This window comes from Cebus imitator, unplaced genomic scaffold, assembly GCF_001604975.1.
Source record: "Cebus imitator isolate Cc_AM_T3 unplaced genomic scaffold, Cebus_imitator-1.0 Scaffold702, whole genome shotgun sequence".
NCBI classification, from domain to species: Eukaryota; Metazoa; Chordata; class Mammalia; order Primates; family Cebidae; genus Cebus; species Cebus imitator.
Window position 1 is genome coordinate 467,680 of NW_016108017.1, and position 18,857 is coordinate 486,536.

Consider the following 18,857-nt stretch of genomic DNA (forward strand, 5'->3'; position numbering starts at 1 on the left):
TCACATCAAGTTAAAAAGCTTCTGCACAGTCAACAAAGTAAAGAGACAACCCACAGAATGGGAGAGAATATTTGCAAACTAACTATCTGACAAGAGATTAATAACCAGAGTATATAAGGAGGTCAAATAATTCTATGGAAAAAAATCTAATCTCTTAAATTTAAAAGTGGATAAAATATTTGAATAGACATTTCTCAAATGAAGACAGACGATTGAAGATGGCATATGAGTAGATGCTCAACATCACTGATCATCAGAGAAATGCAAATCAAACTAAAAAGTGATTGCAGTTTTTGCCATTGAAAAGTAATGGCAAAACCACAGTTACTTTTGCATCAACATAATACAGTAAGATAGCCTTTTACTCCAGTTAAAATGGCTTTTATCCAAAAGTCAGACAATAACACACACTGGTGAATATATGAAGAAAAAGGAACCCTCGTACACTGTTGGTGGGAATCTAAATTAGTATAACCACTATGGAGAACAGTTTGGAGGAACCTCAAAAAACTAAAAATAGTTACCATGTGATCCAGCAATCCTGCTGGTTATGGTATATATACTATATACCCAAAAGAAAGGAAGTCAGTATGTTGAAGAGTTATCTGCATCCCCATGTTTATTGCAGCATTGTTCACAATAGCCAAGATTTGGAGTAACCTAACTATCCTCAACAGATGAATGGATAAAGAAAGTGTAGTATGTATACTCAATGGAATCCTATTCAGCCATAAAAAATAATGAGATTCAATTATTTGCCACAATATGGATGGAACTGGAGATCATTAAGTGAAATAAGCCAGGCATAGAAAAACAAACATGGCATGTTTGTTCTCACTTATTTGTGGGATCTAAAAATCAAAACAATTGAACTAATGGAGATAGAGAATAGAAGGATGATCACTTCTCGGCCTTTTGGCTAAGATCAAGTGTGGAGAATAGAAGGATGGGCCAGGTGTGGTGGCTCACACCTGTAATCCCAGTAATTTGGGAGGCCGAGGCGGGTGGATCATCTGAGGTCGGGAGTTAGAGACCAGCCTGACCAACATGGAGAAACCCCGTCTCTAAAAGAAAAAATAAAGAGAGAATAGAAGGATAGGCTGGCAAGAGTGGAGAGCAGTGGGGGTGATGGTAGGGATGGGTAACGGGTACAAAAAGTAGAAAGAATGAGTAAGACCTAGTATTTGATAGCATAACAGAGGGACAATAATCAATATAATTGCACATTTAAAAATAACTGAATATAATTGGGTTGTTTGTAACACAAAGGATAAATGCTTGAGAGGATGGATTCTCCATGATGTGAATATTACGTATTGCATGCCTGTACCAAAATATCTAATGTACCCCATAAATATATATACCTAGTATGTACCCACAAAAATTAAAAAATAAAAATAAATAAAGTTTACCTATGAAGTGGTTGACAGGATGATAGACACCACAGATATTTGAGTGATTAAATGATTGAACAAGAGAAAAAAATGAATGAAAGGAGGGAAGATGAAGAAAGGAAAATGAAGAACAAAGTATCAACTAAGTTGATCAGTCATATAGTGACAGTAGTAGTAAACACAGTGATTGCTACTAGGCTACTTTAAGTCTTAAAACTTAAAGCAGTCTACTAACTAGTCCCCTCTATTTCTTCTCCCTCTGAGTTTGTTAGATACAATGCTAACAGGGTTACCAAGAAATAATCACATCAGGATACACCTATTTGAAAAAATGTAATCCTAAGACTAGGTGCTTCCTGCCTTATTTCTGTGGGAGTTTAATGACTAGCCAGAATTTCATCCATCCCCAGGTTGGAGGAGGAGAGGACTTTTATGAGGCTCTAAGTTTCAAGCAGGTGATTTCTCCAATATACCTAAAAATCTATTTTTTATTTTCCCTACCACATAAAAGCATTCTTCTACTAAAGTTTTTTCCCTTTTAAATCAATTATTAATGAAATTAATGATTGATTAATAGTATAAATGAGACAAGAGAGAGGCATTTTGCATTTACTATATAGCTTATATTGTCTGTTTGGAGTATTGTTTTTAGATGATTTCAAGAAAAATACTGGATTTTTACTTGTTGAATTCCCTACATCTACTTTCCCCAAACAGAATGTGCACATTGTGTTCATAACAAAGCAAATTTATTTTATTTTAATTTTTTTGAGACAGAGTTTTGCTCTATCGCCCGGCTGGAATGCAATGGTGTGATCTCGGCTTACTGCAAACTGTGCCTCAAGGTGGAAGCAATTCGCCTGCCTCAGCCTCCCAAGTAGCTGGGATTACAGGCGTGCACCACCATGGCCGGCGAATTTTTGTATTTTTAGTAGAGATGGGATTTCACCGTGTTGGCCAGGCTGGTCTTGAACTCCTGACTTCAGGTGATCTGTCTGCCTCGGGCTCCCAAAGTGCTGGGATTACAGGTGTGAGCCACCAAACCTGGCCAAAGTAAATTTATTGATAGCTGTCCACAGAACATTTTATTATTGTCTTAGATTATATTGTGTGGCTTTTATTGATATTTTATTTATTTATTTATTTATTTATTTATTTATTTTTGAGACAGAGTCTCGCTCTGTCACCAGGCTGGAGTGCAGTGTTACATCTCAGCTTACTGCAACCTCTGCCTCTTGGGTTCAAGCAATTCTCCTGCCTCAGCATCACTAGTAGCTGGGACTACAGGTGCATGCAACAATGCCGAGCTAATTTTTGTATTTTTAGTAGAGACACGGGGTTTTACCATATTGGTCATTATGGCCTTAATCTCTTGACCTCATGATCTGCCCACCTTGGCCTCCCAAAGTGCTGGGATTATAGGCGTAAGCCACCGTGCCCGGCCAGATGTTTTATTTTTCAAAAAGCTGTTCATTTATGCAGCCAATAGTTACTGAGATCCAACTATGTGTCAGTTACTGCTTTAGGTACTCAGGATTAACAGTGAAAAAAAAATAGACAAAAATCTCTTCTTTCATGGATCCTACATCCTATTGAGAGGCAGTGGATAATAAGCAGTAGTAATAAGTATAATATGTACTATGCTAGAATGGTGGTAAGTACAGAGAGAAAAATAAAGTTGGGAATGGGGATAGGAAGTGTCAAGGAATTATAATTTTAGCTAAGGTGATTAAAGAAGGTCTCATTGACATTTGACTACAGATCTGACAAAAAGTGTAGGAGTAGGGCATGTGGATATCTGGGCGTGAGGGGTCCCACCCAGGGGAAACAGTTAGTATAAAGTGAGATTATGTTTGGAGTCTTTAAAGAACAACATAGATGCCAGTAAGGCTGGAGTAGAATGAACAAGGGTGGGGGTAGTAGGAAGTGGCGTCATTGAGCTCTTGGGTGACCAGATCATGAAGGTCATAGGTCATCAAAGGGCTTTGTCTTTTACTCTGTGAGATACGAAGCCACTGGCATTCATATTGAGAGAAGCAGTGGAAGAATGGGAGTTCAGAAACCAATTTGCAATTGCAATAATCTATACACAACCAACTTGGGTCAGAATGCTAATTGTGGACCAGTTGAGAAGTAACCAGATTCTAGATATATTTGAAAATAGAGCCATCAGAATTTTCTTAATGGATTGGATGTGGAAAGTGAGAAAGAGAAGAGTCAAAAATGTTGACTAAAAGAGCTAGAAGAATGGAGTTACTATTTTTTAAAGTGGGGAAGACTGTAAGAGAAACTAGTTTGAAAGTGTGATTGACCAGCAGCTCAATTTTTGGACACGTTAAGTTTGAGGGTATTGTTAGACATACAAGTAGAAATTTGTCAGATATATGAATTTGGAGATAAAGGGAGAGGTACGGACTGGAGATACAAATTGCAAGCCTTATCAAATAGATGGTATTTAAAGCCCTGAGATTTCGCGACATTCCTAGGAGAATGTATGACAGAAGAAATGCAAAGACTAAGCCCTGGGACAACATTTAGATGTTAGAAAGATGAGGAAGCACTAGCAAAGGAAGAACTAAAGAGGAAAGATGAAAATTTTGTTTCCAAATAAGCAAGTTGAGACAAATGTGTATGGGGAGGAAGAAAGGAGTGCTTAAGCACAGAATTTACTTCTTACTGACAAGTGTTCTCAGACTATTGCATTCAGGAGTTTACAGGTTTCCAGGGATACTAAAATTGACACAGATTTTGTTTCATCAAATTTTTTTCCAGTGAAATGAGATGTTTTCTTAAGGCACATGAGCATCATGTCTAAAGTACCCACTTAAAGGTTTAGAAAACCTAGGAAAAAACTATTTTCCCCTAGTAACAATATCCAGATTTTAATTTAGTCATCAAAAGATTCTCTAAGTTTAAACTATTCAGGGAAGAAAATTTATCCCTGCTAGTTCATATTGCTTACTGCTTGGCCGGTGAATAGCACAAGGCAAATTGGGAACTCTCTCCAGTGTTTTTGTTGTATTCCTTTGACATTCCAGTAAAGTTCATGTTTTCATGCCCAAAAGGGTAAACTACAGTATGAGCCTAAAATGAGCAAGAACACTTGTTTGCATGTAACCTCATAAACATGATCATAAAGCTGGTTTAATTAGAAAATGCCAAATACTCATAAGTCCAAGGCTTTCTTAGTCCTCAAACAGAAAGTGATGAACTGGTAAATTCAAAACTAAACATCTAGTATCTCAAGGCTGCAGAAATCTCATGCTTCTATTTTAGTATTTTATGATAAAATGTTAAAGTTATCCCATGGTCTTACTTAGAGAATGTCTGGGTTTTTATAAAAACTGTGCCTGTGATAGTAAATTTGTTTTATTATCCTAGAGTCCTCAAAAACCCATAAACATTTGGTAAATATATTTAAAATTATAATTTAACATAATATGCCTCTGATATATTCTAGCAAGCCTTGAGACTATATCAAAAGCCTTTTAGAGTCAAAGCTAACTATCTAAAATTTTTTTGTTTATACATATACATGAAGACCAAGAAAGGAAATTAAGTTGGAAAACTGAGGAAAAGCCAACCTTTTACTGTATACCGTCTTTTCCTAAGTTTATTGACCTCTAAGCAACTAAAAACTTGAGGAAGCTTTGAGAGAAATTAATATTAAACTGGAATATGTTCTCTAGGGTATTTATAAAAATATTATAAAGGATAAAGCTTTTGATCAAAATTAATAAAAGATATTAATTAATCAAACATTAGCTTTTTTTCTTTATTTGAGAAAGGGTCTCATTCTGTTTTCCAGGCTAGATTTACAGTGGCGTGGTGTAATCATGACTCACTGCAGCCTCAACTTCCCAGGCTCAACTGATTCTCCCACCTCCGCCTGCCAAGTGGCTGGTATTATAGGCACTTACCACCATGCCTGGCTTTTTTCGTTTTTTAATTTATTGTAGAGACAGGGTCTCACTATGTTGCTTAGGCTAGGAAACCTTGGTTTTAATCCTGGCCCTTTCTATTAAATTAAATTAGTGTCAGTTCTAATATCTCAAGGCTGCAGAAATCTCATGCTTCTATTTTAGTATTTTATGATAAAATGTTAAATTAGTGTCAGTTCTAATATCTCAAGGCTGCAGAAATCTCATGCTTCTATTTTAGTATTTCTCTATTTGTAAACTAGTGAGGACTCCTTTTTTATTCCCAAGATATTGTTAGAAATATCCAGATAATTTATGAAATAGTTTCCAGATGCTAGAATCTTCTATAAAACTACTGGATGGTAATAGCAATGATAGATGGGATATGTGAGTAATGAAGATTTAATATAAGAGATGTATCATTCCCTTTTTAAAATAGAGTAAAAATGCTGATAAATAATGCCTGTATATGGCAGTAGTCAATATTTAGATTGGCTATTAATGTATGTATTTACTTAACCAACAGAAGGAGACCTTGAACTTTATGATGATACATTAATACATATAAGTGATCAAAATCTTTATAAAAAATAATATCCTAGTATTTCTAGCTCTGAAAGTTGGAGCTCAATGGATAAGGCAGCCATTGGTTTTCTTTAAAATGTCATGTCTTGTTCCTGTCCTACAAAATAAGATTATTTGACTACTGTCTATAAGAATGCTCACATTAAAACAGCTACATAATATCTTGGTTTTATATTTGTATTCTGCATTAATAATTGTAGTGATATGCAAGTAATTTGAGGAGAGCTCAAATGAGCTCAAGAATTATCAAAATCATTTTGAATAGTTAAGGTAGAAAACCCTGGAAAAATGTTCCTGAAGGTTTTGGTTGAATAGTTTGGGGTTTTCTTAAAAACCATGAGTAAATATATATTTGTTCTTTAAAATAAGATTCAGGAATATGTATGTGGTAATACTGATGATAATATTGTGGAAGAATTGGCTTAATTATGGGATAAAATAGCCAGCTACAGTCAGTTCTGTTATAATGTGACATACAGAGTCCTAAAAATCACTATCCTATGCAAATGGAGACAAAGTGGTTAGGGGCACTACTCTCAAAAACATGCTCGGTGACACACAAAAGGATGGTAAAACTAGGTTTCAACCACAGTAATGAATATAGCACTTTACCTTGAAAAAATCTTAAAGTTTTCTTGTGGTGGTGGGCAACAGACTAGTTTGTAAGTTTATTGTGAATTGATAGAAGGAGGGTTATTTAAAATCAGATAGAATGTTGTTACAACAGACATGTTTGAGTGTGGCTGATAACACTCATGCAGTGAACTTAGGCAGCTGGTAGATGTTTGAGGTGTATATGAATATGAGCATTTTGTATATTAGATTAAATTAGCATCAGTTCTAACTTTATGAGTTAGATGAACATGGCTTATTGAATAGAGTTTTCTTTGTTCATTTAGTGTTTATTACAGATGAAATTGTGCATAAGCAATCACAAATTTTGTGATATGTGCAAATTGTCCCCTAAAATAAATCAATTGTGGTGGAACATTAAAGTTTTCAAAGCAAACATTGTAACAGAACTGACCTTTCTGCCAATCCGATGTAGTCAAGCTTGCCCATTAGAAAGAAGCTTGCATTATTAGCCAATTAAATGCAAAAACTTCATTTACATTTGAACACTTTCCTAATATTCTTTTGGAAGTTGTTATTTGGGTCTCAAAACTGATATGAATAAAATAAAAACAAGTACTTAAGTTCTCCAGCTAACCTACTAAAATCAATTTTTATGTTACTCTTATGAGCTAGATTTTGATTAGCAGTAACATTTTTTTCGTTTGGGAGATTAGTTATCAATTCCAAGTTGAAGTGCTAGACCACAATTCCTGCTGTAATTTGAAGTTGGAATTACTAATTTGATCTTTTCTTTTCCATATTCTAGCACAGTGGAGATTTGTTTACTTCTGTGAAGGTGGTTCCTAGGCAGTGCTGCCTCTTAGGTTTGCGCAAATTGTCTGTACCCAATTAATTCCTAGGTTTACCTGACTTGTTATGGTTGATCTGTAGTTATTTCATAAAATTTCCAGTAGATGGCAGTAAATTTCTTCAATAAGGGATTCCCTTTCTAATTTGTGCAAGTCATTTGTATAGGCAATTGTCACAGTTGCTGTTCCCAGTTTATACAGTCAAGTTCTGTGGAAATTGGTGCCCGAGAAGCCCAGAGTAGAGTATTCTAAAATGTGATATCCACGCTATAGGTTGATGTTAATCAGCCGTAAGGCCATGTTAGTCTTAGCACACCACTGTGGTGGTTGGACAATCGGATGGGAAGTAGGAATGATTTTTAGATTCAACCAGGACATCTGGAGAGATAAAAGGCAGATTGAACACAAGCATCTAATTATACTCCTCCAGAAACTGTACTAAACTAGTAAAGGTATTTTATTTTAAAGACATGATCCTTCAAGGAGAATGAGAAAGAAGAAAACACTCATACACACACACAAACACAAATTGAAAGCTGAAAAGCAGAGTGTGGCAAATGACATAGCTCACTTAAGAAAGCCAAATCTTAATCTGGCTATGAAGAAAGCTAAAAATGAAGCCGATCTTTACCACAGAATCTTCAGCTCAGGAATTGAGCCAGACACATGTGGCAGTAGATCCCCAGGCCTCCTCTTTTTCCCCATTCCACTGAACAACTTTTCTTCCTACCTATACCTCCACCTTGGTATAAGACTCCAAGTGTACTCTTTGCAGGAAAAAAAAAGCCCAAGAATCTTTCAACTGGGAGATACTAGGCAAAATTGAGAACAGGGCATTTTACCGCATATGAGGGAATTAAGTGAATATGTGCACATAGAATGATGAAACTCCTCCACCTTTCTCCTCTCACTTGCCTTTACTTTACAGTCAAGGGATTAGAAGAATACCTTGGGTATTTAGCCCAAGAAGAAAGATCTAAGGATACCAACTTTCCCAAGAAAAACCTGAAAGAGAGAGACTAACTTACACACACACACACACACACACACACACACACACACACACACACGAGAAAGAAAAAGGAAAAAAAATAACTTGGAGTTATAGAGACTAGGCAGGGAACAGAAAACTTGTTAAAAATGATTAGTATCCTCAGAAAGATAGGATATTACATACATGAAACAAGAACAGAATGTTTTACAGAGTTGAGCTTTTATCAAAAAATTGCAATATAAAACTCAATAGAAGTGTTGGAAAATGGAAATGAGAAAATATCTCAGAAAGTAGAGAGAGAAAAAAAGATAAAATAAGGAGAGGACCAGTCTAGGAAGTTGAATATCAAAACAGTAATTCCAAAAAAAGTAAAAGAAAGGGAGCAAAACCCTGGCAAAATAATTTAAGGAAATTTCCCACCACTGAAACATATGTGATTCCAGATTGAAAGGCTTACTGAGTTCCCATGACAAGGCACATTTCGTGAAATTTTATTTTATTTTATTTTGAGACAGTCTCAGTCTGTCACCAGGCTAGAGTGCAATGGCACGATCTCAGCTCACTGCAACCTCCGCCTCCCAGATTCAAGCGATTCTCCTGCTCAGCCGCCCAAATAGCTGGGACTACAGGCTTGCACCACCATGCCCAGCCAATTTTTGTATTTTAGTAGAGATGGGTTTCACCATGTTGGCTAGAAGGGCCTTGATCTCTTAACCTTGTGATCTGCCCGCCTCGGCCTCCCAAAGTGCTGGGATTACAAGCATGAGCCAACATGCTCGTCCAGCCCGTGAAATTTCAAATTGTCTCTGGTGACAGAGAGACAATCATATAAACCTGCAAAAAAAAAAAAAGTAGGGGGGGAATTGAATTGTATACAAAAGATCAGAAAGGCTTTGGACTTCCCATAAGCAATATCAGAAGCTAGAGAATGATGGGGAATGCCCTCAAAATTCTGAAGGAATTTTTTTTCAGCCCAAAGTTGTATATTTAGCTTTAAACCATTAGTCAAGTATGAGGATAGCATAAAGACATTTTCAGACATTCAAGACTTAAAAAAGATCACCTCCTACACATCATTTCTCTTGAAGCTAATGAAGGATGTTTTACTAAAAATGAGGACAGGAGTTCCATCCAGCACAGGGTAGAGAAAAAGGGAACTTTTAGTAGAATGCTATAGAGAGAACCAAGTTTAATGGCTCTGTACAAGATGTAAAATAAAGACAGCCAGTTCAGACTGCAGCAGCTGATAAGGCTGTAGGGAGACTTTACAAGAACACAAAATTGATAAACTAAGTCAATCAATTGAAAGAATGGGAAGTGCATTTGTGGTTGAATTAACAATAAGCACATAGGTATCTAAGCAAATGAATAATACAAGAGAACACTATAAGAGAAACAAAAAAGTAGTTCAGGACATAGAGAACACTTCTATAGCACTTTTTAACATATTGGGCTCTTTACATATATGAACTTTTTAATCCTTGGAAACCCAGGAGGTAGATAATGTTACAGTGAGTATTTTGTGGATAAGGAAACTGAGGCATAGAGAGGTGAAGTAACTTGCCTAAATAGCTAGATAGCCAGTAAGTGGCAAAGATAGGATATAAACCCTGAAAGTATGCCTTCAAGTCCATGCTCCTCACCGCTATGCTGCAGTCTACATAGGTATTACTCTGTGACTGGAGTCTAAATAGCATATATAGTCATACTATTGTTTGCCCTTATGAAAATTACTATGTAACTTTATAGGGAGGGTGAGGGAGTAGGAGTATGTATGCACCTACTGGGTAGTGATGGAGGAGGAAGGATTCAGATTCTCCTATTTCATAGTAGAAAGTCAATAGATAATGTCTAAAATAGAAAAATTTTTAAATATCAGTAAAGCCATATTCTTCAATATTTGATTAACTACCAAAACAATTGGCTAAGAGAGATTAAAGTGGTTGCTTCTGCAGAAGGAAATATGTTAAAAGAGGAGGGCTGGGGATTGCTGTTTGTTTTAACAAGCTGTAGAACCAGTTGACTCTAAACCGTGTGCATATATATATAGTTTCTTTTTTAAGACAGGTTGTCATTCTGTCACCCAGGCTGGAGTGCAGTGGCATGATCACAGCTCACTGCAGCCTCAAACTCCTGGGCTCAAGCAATCCTCCCATCTTACCCTCCCAGGCAGCCTTAATGCAGGTGCATACCACCACACCCAACCAATTAAGGGTGTTAAATCCCTAGATTTTAGGGAATTAAATGGAAGGGTATGTTACACTGATGACAGCAGGTGGGTTTCACACTACTAAAATATACTGTTTTTAAAATTAGCAAAGTCTCTTCTCATTCTATAGACACTTGTAGTAAGACATTAAGTTAGCTATTAAAACAGCTTAGTTTTTCCTTATCTAAAGTAAGGAAGATAAATTGAATCTGACAAAACAAGACTAAAAACTTCTTGACATTTTTAAGTTAAATTATTATAATCTAATAGACAATCGAAATAGCCTCTATTAGAAGCTTCAGGAATGTTTTCCAAAAAAAAGGTATTTTCTTGTCTTTGCCTCTTTGTTAAATAAAAATTCCGCTGAAGAAATGCTATGGAACAAGATTTCTGTAATCATAAATGCTGTGGCTGTGATTTAATGTATCATTTTGATTGTATTTCTGCCAATGAATTCAAAACCCATAGACCATGATAGTAAAATACGTAAGATTTCCACATAGGTCTCTCATAGACTCACAGCAGTCTTTGCTCACATGAGAAGATCCAAAAATGCAATTTTTATACCTAGGGTAGGAATATTTTTACTGTGTTTCTTGCAATGTCATAAAATTAGAATTCAGAAAAAAGTGAGAAAAATTCTCTGTAAGTCATTTTATTTCACAATTTTCCAAGTAGTATTAGTGGTGAGCCTATCAAATATTAGGCTAACAAAATAATTCTCTTTCAGCTCTTAAAGTACTTTAGGTTACAGATTTGCCAGTGATCTGCATGAGAATAAAATAAATAAAATCTGAACTGCAGGGTTATTGGACAAGTTTTATATTTCAAACTGTTATTTTATGAATTCAGACTACTTTCTAATGTTCTATTATTTGGCCTTAAGATTTTCTTTATCTCTTCTTTCCCCCAAATGTTGGGGAAATTATTCTTCATTATGTTCACAATATTTTTTTTTAACTGAGGTTCCATATTTTTAGTGTTTCTCTGTAAAGTAAAGCAAGTTTCTGTGCTTGTTCAGTACTAGTTGTAACATTCTATTTGATTTGAAGTGATAGGCATCATAGATACTTTTATAACTAAAAACAGCTTCCTCTCACTTTATTATTATGACTATTCATAAAATTTACTCAATTTAGAAACGAAGTTAAAACCAAAACAGCACACTTGAGTTATTCCCAGTTATGCTCTCATTCACTATTTGGTTAACATCCTTCCCCAGTAACAAGCACATTCTAAGTTTTCAGTATATCAGCTGGTGTTTAGCACTGACCAAAAGTTTTGACACTTTAGTGGCTATCTCCATTCTTTACCAACCTTTTCTAAAAAGTAGTTTATATGTGCTCAATAATTTTTTATTTCTTTTTTTTTTTTTTGAGACAGCCTCTTCTCTGTCACACAGGCTAGAGTGCAGTGGCTCCATCTTGGCTCACTGCAATCTCTACCTCCTGGGTTCAGGCAATTCTTCTGTCTCAGCCTCCCAAGTAAATGGCATTACAGACATGTACCACCACACCTGGCTAATTTTTGTATTTTTAGTAGAGACAGGATTTCACCATGTTGACCAAGCTGGTCTCGAACTCCTGACCTCAGGAGTTCTGCCTCAGCCTCCCAAAGTGCTGGAATAACAGGTGTGAACCACTGTACCTGGCCTCAATAATTTTTTAAATTACCCTGAAATCTGGTTTTATCTGCCACTGAAATTACCCCCAGGTACCAGAGATTTGATAAGTTTCAGAACTTTCATTTCTTTTTTCTTTTTTTTAGATGGGGTCTTGCTTTGTGGCTAGGCTAGAGTACAGTGGCACATGACATGATCATAGCTTACTGCAGCCTTGACCTCCGGGGCTCAAGTGATCCTCCCCCACCTCAGCGTCCCAAGTAGCTGGGACTACAGGCATGTGTCACCACAGCCAGATACTTTTTTTAATTAACTTTTTTGTGGAGATGGGGTCTCACTCTGTTGCCCAGGCTGGTCTCAAATGCCTCACCTTAAGTGATGTTCCCACCTTGGCCTCCCAGAGTGCTGAGAATACAGGTAAAAGCCATCGCATCTGGCCAAGTTTCGTAACTTTAGTCCTCGTCACCTTCTAACTCTCTTCATGGCTTTCAGTGATTGACTTCCCTTTAAAACTTCTCTTTTTTGACTTCTGTGACATTTTTTCCTCTATTGCTTATGTTCTGCCTCACTGTACTTTTTAAAGTATTTCCCACTTTTTAAATGGAGATGTCTAAAGGTCTTACCCTTACCCTTCTTTTTCTTTGTCCTTTCTCTGTAGTTGACTTCACTTTTATTCATGTTTTCAAATGTCATCCCTATGCCACTACCTTTTAAATCTCTATTTTTGGCTTCCACTTCTCTTCTCAGTTCCAGACCATAATTCACAATCGGTCATCTGAACAGCTGTACTAGAATGTTCAAAACTGAAGCCATTATCTTTGATTAGTTTCCCTTCTTTGTTCCTTCCCTCCCCAGCAACATATTCTCATGTGATGGCTGCTTCTGTTAATATGACCACCATCCTTCTAGTCATTCTAACTTTACATTGCTCCTTTGTTTCTACCTAAATATATTAATAGCTACTCATCTATCTCTTCCTGTTTCCATTTTTATCCCTCTATATTAACTCAATTCACTGCTTATTTGGCATTATCTTCGATCACTAATTGAATCATACTACTTTCCTTGTTTAAACACTTTTACTGGATCTCCATTGTCTGTAAGATGAGGTTCAAATTTGCAGTGGCACTAAAGATCCTATATATTCAAACCCAGATTTAGCTCGTTAAGATTGTCTTTTTTTTTTTTTTTTTTTTTTTTTTTTTTTTTACCTACGACAGGTATGTATTCTAGGTTCTGGTCATGCAAGACTGCTTCAGATTCCCTAGGCATTCTTATAAACATGGGCTTTTGTTCACATAAGGCAAAAACCTGGAATATCTTTCTCTATACTTCCATCTTCATTTCCACCTTCCATATGTAGAAATCCCATTTATCCTAAGGGCCCAATTAGATATCACCTCTTGGCAATCTTTTTCTTTATTCACTAATCAGAATTCATTAGCATTTTTATCTGTGATAAACAGTACTTTTTGTACTTCTAATATTTGGATGTATGTCCTTATGTTTTCAGTTAGTTGCTGGTATGTGTCATCTTTACTAGATTGGAACCTTTTAGATGGTAGGATTGTTTCTTACCTTGTTATCACCATAGCAGGTTGTTTTGTGCATAATTGCAGGCTGTGTGAGTGACTAGTAGTTGAGCAAATGACTGATACTAGACATCTAAAATGCATTAGAGAAATGCTTTCTTGACTCTTTCAGGTGAAGCATGTCGAAATGAAAAATAATCTTAGATGTGGGTAGTATTTTTTAATCCTGAAAGGAAAACCATACCCACTTCAGAGAAAATCACTTAGTAATGAAATTAGAGAATTACTAAATATCATTGCATAGCCACAGGGCTATAAGCAGTATAGTCACAACTGTTGGTTTTGATAAATACAAAGTTGGTAAATGCCATTGTCCAAGTTAACAAGTCACAGTATCAAGTGTGCATGGTTGTGAATGTCAGATCTGAACTCTGTGCTGTTGGTTGATATCGTAACCATAGTTGTGTTAGTAAGATATTTGTGTTTAAGATTTTATTGCTAGTAAATCACTTTTGTTAAATATTTTCTTATATCTATAGAGAATGGAAAGAGAAATTATCTTAGTGAAAGGAAATGACCATTTTGTTCTTTTTGCTGCATTTCACAAAATGAATATTAGGTTATTTATAGCAAAAGCATGCATTAAGTTATTAAGAGATTAATTAGTATATAAAAACCACACAAGAAGATTTAGCAGTTATTTCACAGAAAGAGAGTTTACTATTTCAGGAAAGAAAATGGGTACCCATAACTAGAACACATTCTGTCTGGAAGGATACTTTTACCAGTGACAGTGCTGGGTAGTGGAAATGGCACCAGCTTTGAAGTTGTCTTAACCTGGATTCAAATTCCATATCCTGTCATCATGAACCTTGAACCTCAGCTTCTTTGTCAGGTGAGATTTTTATTGTGATTCAAAAGAATAGAGGTACAATAACATAAACTTTTATTTGAGGCAGAGTTCAGTTTGCTCTGACTCATAAAATCATGGAACCAATAAGATAATAGAGTAGGTATTATGCTTCTCATCTTGCTTGGACAGGTTTAACTCAGCCTATTAAAGAAATTTGAAGCTGGGCATAGTAGCTCACTTCTGTAATCCCTGCTACTTGGGAGGCTCAGGTGGGAGGATTGCTTTGGTCCAGGAGTTCAAGGTTGCAGATCATACCACTGCACTCCAGCCTGGGTAACAGAGCAAGACCCAATCTCTAGAAAAAAAAAAAGAAGAAATTTGAGGTGTGACATCTCCGAAAGCATTCTATCTCTGTATCTTGTGACTTTGTTGATTAGTTTTTCTCCATTTTCACTTGCCACTTCCTGTCTTCTTAAGTATAGTCATAATTCACCAGTCTGTTATGTAATGAAGGTAGAAGGATGGGGGTGGGCTTGTTTATAATGCATCTTAAAATATATTTTGGAGACTTGTCCTAGGCCCTTGACTACCCAGAACCTTTTCTGAAAGGAAAAATAAATAATTCAAATAAATTGATCAAAATTAGCTAAATATTTAGTTGCATATGTGCATGTGCTCTCTTTTTTGGTAGCCCAAGATTGGCTCTGCTGTTTATCAAAACCTTTTAAGTTTACATTTCAAGCGGAAGGATTTATAAATCAGATTGGTGGAAAATCTGGTTTAATTTTGTGTGGAAAACAGACTGTAGCTGCCTCGAGGGATGAAGTATTTGTTTTGTTATACCCCCCCCTTGGCACCCACCTGCCAACTGGTCTCTATAGTAACAGTGCTTAACCAAGAATGCTCCCTAGTTTCTCATAAAGCTGTTGTGTTCATTTGATCATTCTGGTTATTTTTATTTTATTTTATTTTTTTTGGTGAGACAGACTCTCACTTTGTCACCAGGCTGCAGTGCAGTGGCGCCATCTCAGCTCACTGCAACCTCTGCCTCGCAGGTTCAAGCAATTCTCCTGCCTCAGCCTCCCGAGTAGCTGGGACTACAGGCACGTGCCACCACACCCAGCTAATTTTTATATTTTTAGTAAAGACGGGGTTTCACCATGTTGGCCAGGATAGTCTCAATCTCTTGACTTCGTGATCCACCTGCCTCGGCCTCCCAAAGTGCTGGGATTACAGATGTGAGCCACCACACCTGGCCCGTGGTTACTTTTGTTTCTGTAAAATTTAAAGCCTATTTTCTTTCCTGTTGTTTTCAGATATTTGCATGTTAATAGTTTTCATCATTTCAATTGATTTTTTATATAGCATAACAGGAAACCTCCATTCATTTCACTTTTAAAAAATTCTCCTTACAACATTCCTATTTTGTCTGTGTTTAACATGTTCTAACTCTGAAGAGTAGGGAATAACATAGGAAAAATTCAAGGTAGAAAAAAGTACGTAGAACATAAATTCATAGGATGAGAAGGAAGTAAAAGTGGCTGAATTAAAAAGAGAATTGATAATAGAAGAAAGATAATTATCAGTTAATTTTTTTCCACTTAAAGGCCTTTAGGTTTCTTTCTCACTTTAATCAGATTAGTGCCACCAAAGAGTCAAAAAGGTATTTAAACAAATATAATTAATTTTTGAAGGTAGGAATTATAAAAGAAGTATTCATTCAGATATATGTATTAGGAACCAGATGAGCTAGGGATAGAGCTAATGAGATAATACATTGGATGTGCCTTAAGTGGGGAAAAAAATACATTTAAAAGCAGAATATCATTAGCAGTGCATATAACAGTTGGCTAGAAATAGCCTTGGAGTAGCCACTAAAAGCTAGAAAGTTTCACAGTGGTAGATAGGCTCCCTGAAAGAAACTGTATGCCAAATAGGAGAAAGGAGAAAATTTGGCCTCTTTTAATAGGTTTTGACATAAGTGATATAGTTTAGAAAAGAGATACAATAAAATACAGTAAAAGATGAGCTTTTATAACTGTGTTACTCAAGTTAATAAGTTAGAATTAGCTGGGTACCATGGCTCATGACTGTAATCCCAGCACTTTAGGAGGCCAAGGCAGGATTGCTTGAGGTCAGGCGTTCAAGACCAGCCTGGCCAACGAGGTGAAACCCCGTCTCTACTAAAAACACACACAAAATTAGCTGGGCATGGTGGCAGGCACCTGTAATCCCAGCTACTCAGGAGCCGGAGGCAGGATAATCGCTTGAGCCCAGGAGGTGGAGGTTGCAGTGAGCAGAGATTGTGCCTCTGAACTCCAGCCTGGGCAATAAGAGCAAGACTCTGTCTCAAAAAAAAAAAAAAAAAAAAAAAAAAAAAACAACTATATTCTCAAAATCAGTGTTGTGGGCTGTCACATTACCAATCAGATGGAAACCACTTTATTTCCTTATATGAGGGAGAAAAAGGTATCTCCAATTCTTTAACAGATATCCCTGTCTAATTTCTCTCTGTGGCCTTGAGAAATGTCATAGTGGTTGTGTGAATTTGCCTTTAGTTACTAATGAATGTTTCCTTATCAGATTTATTAATCTCTTTTTATTCTCTCAATTTTGTTCATCCATAAAATATCACTCAAATATTAGACTTTACTGAGATGAAGCTATTTTTCACCTATTTTTGTTTTTTGTCAGTATGACATTTTAACTCATTTATGCCTAATGTTATATTATTGGAATGGTAAGTTTGTGGGACTTATTTATATCCTATTGCTCAAGGTCATCTCCAAAGTCTGATTTTTCGCAAAAGAAATTGCAACTTCCAGCATAAATAGGTTAAGATCAGCATGTCAGATACATTATTTAGTTTTAAATGAGTTCAAAAACCCAAGTTTACTTTACCTGTGGGGCACACTTACCTGTTGATAGTAACCACTGTTGAAGATAGGTTACAAAATAGTATATAATCATAATTCTTGACTATATTCAAAACCAGATTATTTATCTTTTCTGAGAATTACTTTTCTACTCACTGAAACAAACTTCTCCTAGAGGATTTTTAAGTTTTTCATTAGTAGTAAATTTTTCTCTGTAGTTTCAGCAGTGATACATTTAGATAACATATTTTACTGCCAAGAGAAAATATGTTAACCCTTGTGATAGAGAAAAAAACTTAGCTTGTTTTTAAAGCAACGGTAAATCCATCTTTGAATGTAGTATTTGTGCTGCTGAACTACATTATGTTTTCTTTGTGGGATCATTGTTTTGGAATTGATCATGAATTGATTAAAGACCTTGCATAATTCTATGCCTTTTATAACATTGCTTTTGCCTTTTCTGGGTATAATATCTAATTCATTTCTTATGGTGTTGAATTTTTTTAATAATAGTAATAATTTTTTACTGCATGTGCAGTAATTTAAAGGGAAGTTTTAACCTCTTGAAAGTTATTTTTCTTATTTAATGACATTTTCAAAAACTAAACATGATTATTTATGGGTTTTTCATGTCCACAATGTTTTACACTTGGTAAAAGATAATTCATTTATTGTAACTTTTTCTTTTTTTGAGACGGAGTTTTGCTCTTGTCACGCAGGCCAGAGCACAATAACACTATCTCGGCTCACTGCAACCTCCGCCTCCTGGCTTCAAGCCATTCTCCTGCCTCAGCCTCCCAAGTAGTAGCTCGGATTACAAGCATACACTGCCACTCCCAGATAATTTTTGTAGTTTTGGTGGAGTCAGAGTTTCACAGTGTTGGCCAGGCTGGCCTAAACTACTGACCTCAAGTGATGTGACCGCGTCTGTCTCCCAAAGTATTGGAATTACAGGCGTGAGCCACTGCACCGGCTGCAACTTTTAAAAGATAAAAAAAAAATACATGTCATCACATAGGAACTTTAAAAAATAATCCTTCTAAAAAATATAGGCAGGCCAGGCAAGGTGACTCACGCCTGTAATCCCAGCACTTTGGGAGGCTGAGGCAGGCGGATCACGAGGTCAAGAGATCGAGACCATCCTGAACAGCATGGTGAAACCTCATCTCTACTAATAATACAAAAATTAGCTGGGCATGGCAGAGCATGCCTGTAGTCCCAGCTACTTGGGACGCTGAGGCAGGAGAATTGCTTGAACCTGTGAGGCAGAGGTTGCAGTAAGCCAAGATCATGCCCCTGCACTCCAGCCTGGCAACAGAGCAAGACTCTGTCTCAAAAAAAAAAAAAAAAAAAAAAATATTTAAAAAAAAAAAAAAAAAAAAAAAAAGGCAATATATTTTAAAATATAATATTTGAAATAAAAATGTAATATAACCAGCATCATAAAAT

General features: G+C 36.1%; 1 protein-coding gene and 1 long non-coding RNA gene across 2 annotated transcripts in view; one reads left to right on the plus strand and one right to left on the minus strand.

The window, feature by feature from the left end:
• RASAL2 (RAS protein activator like 2) overlaps positions 1–18,857 on the plus strand; it is a 188,110-nt gene that overhangs the window by 23,050 nt on the left and 146,203 nt on the right. The window lies entirely within an intron of this gene.
• Positions 9,049–14,028, minus strand: LOC119469547. The gene is made up of 3 exons (XR_005198372.1): positions 13,726–14,028; positions 10,102–10,168; positions 9,049–9,151 (listed from the first exon to the last, which is right to left on the minus strand). It is a non-coding gene; the product is annotated as an uncharacterized LOC119469547 (long non-coding RNA).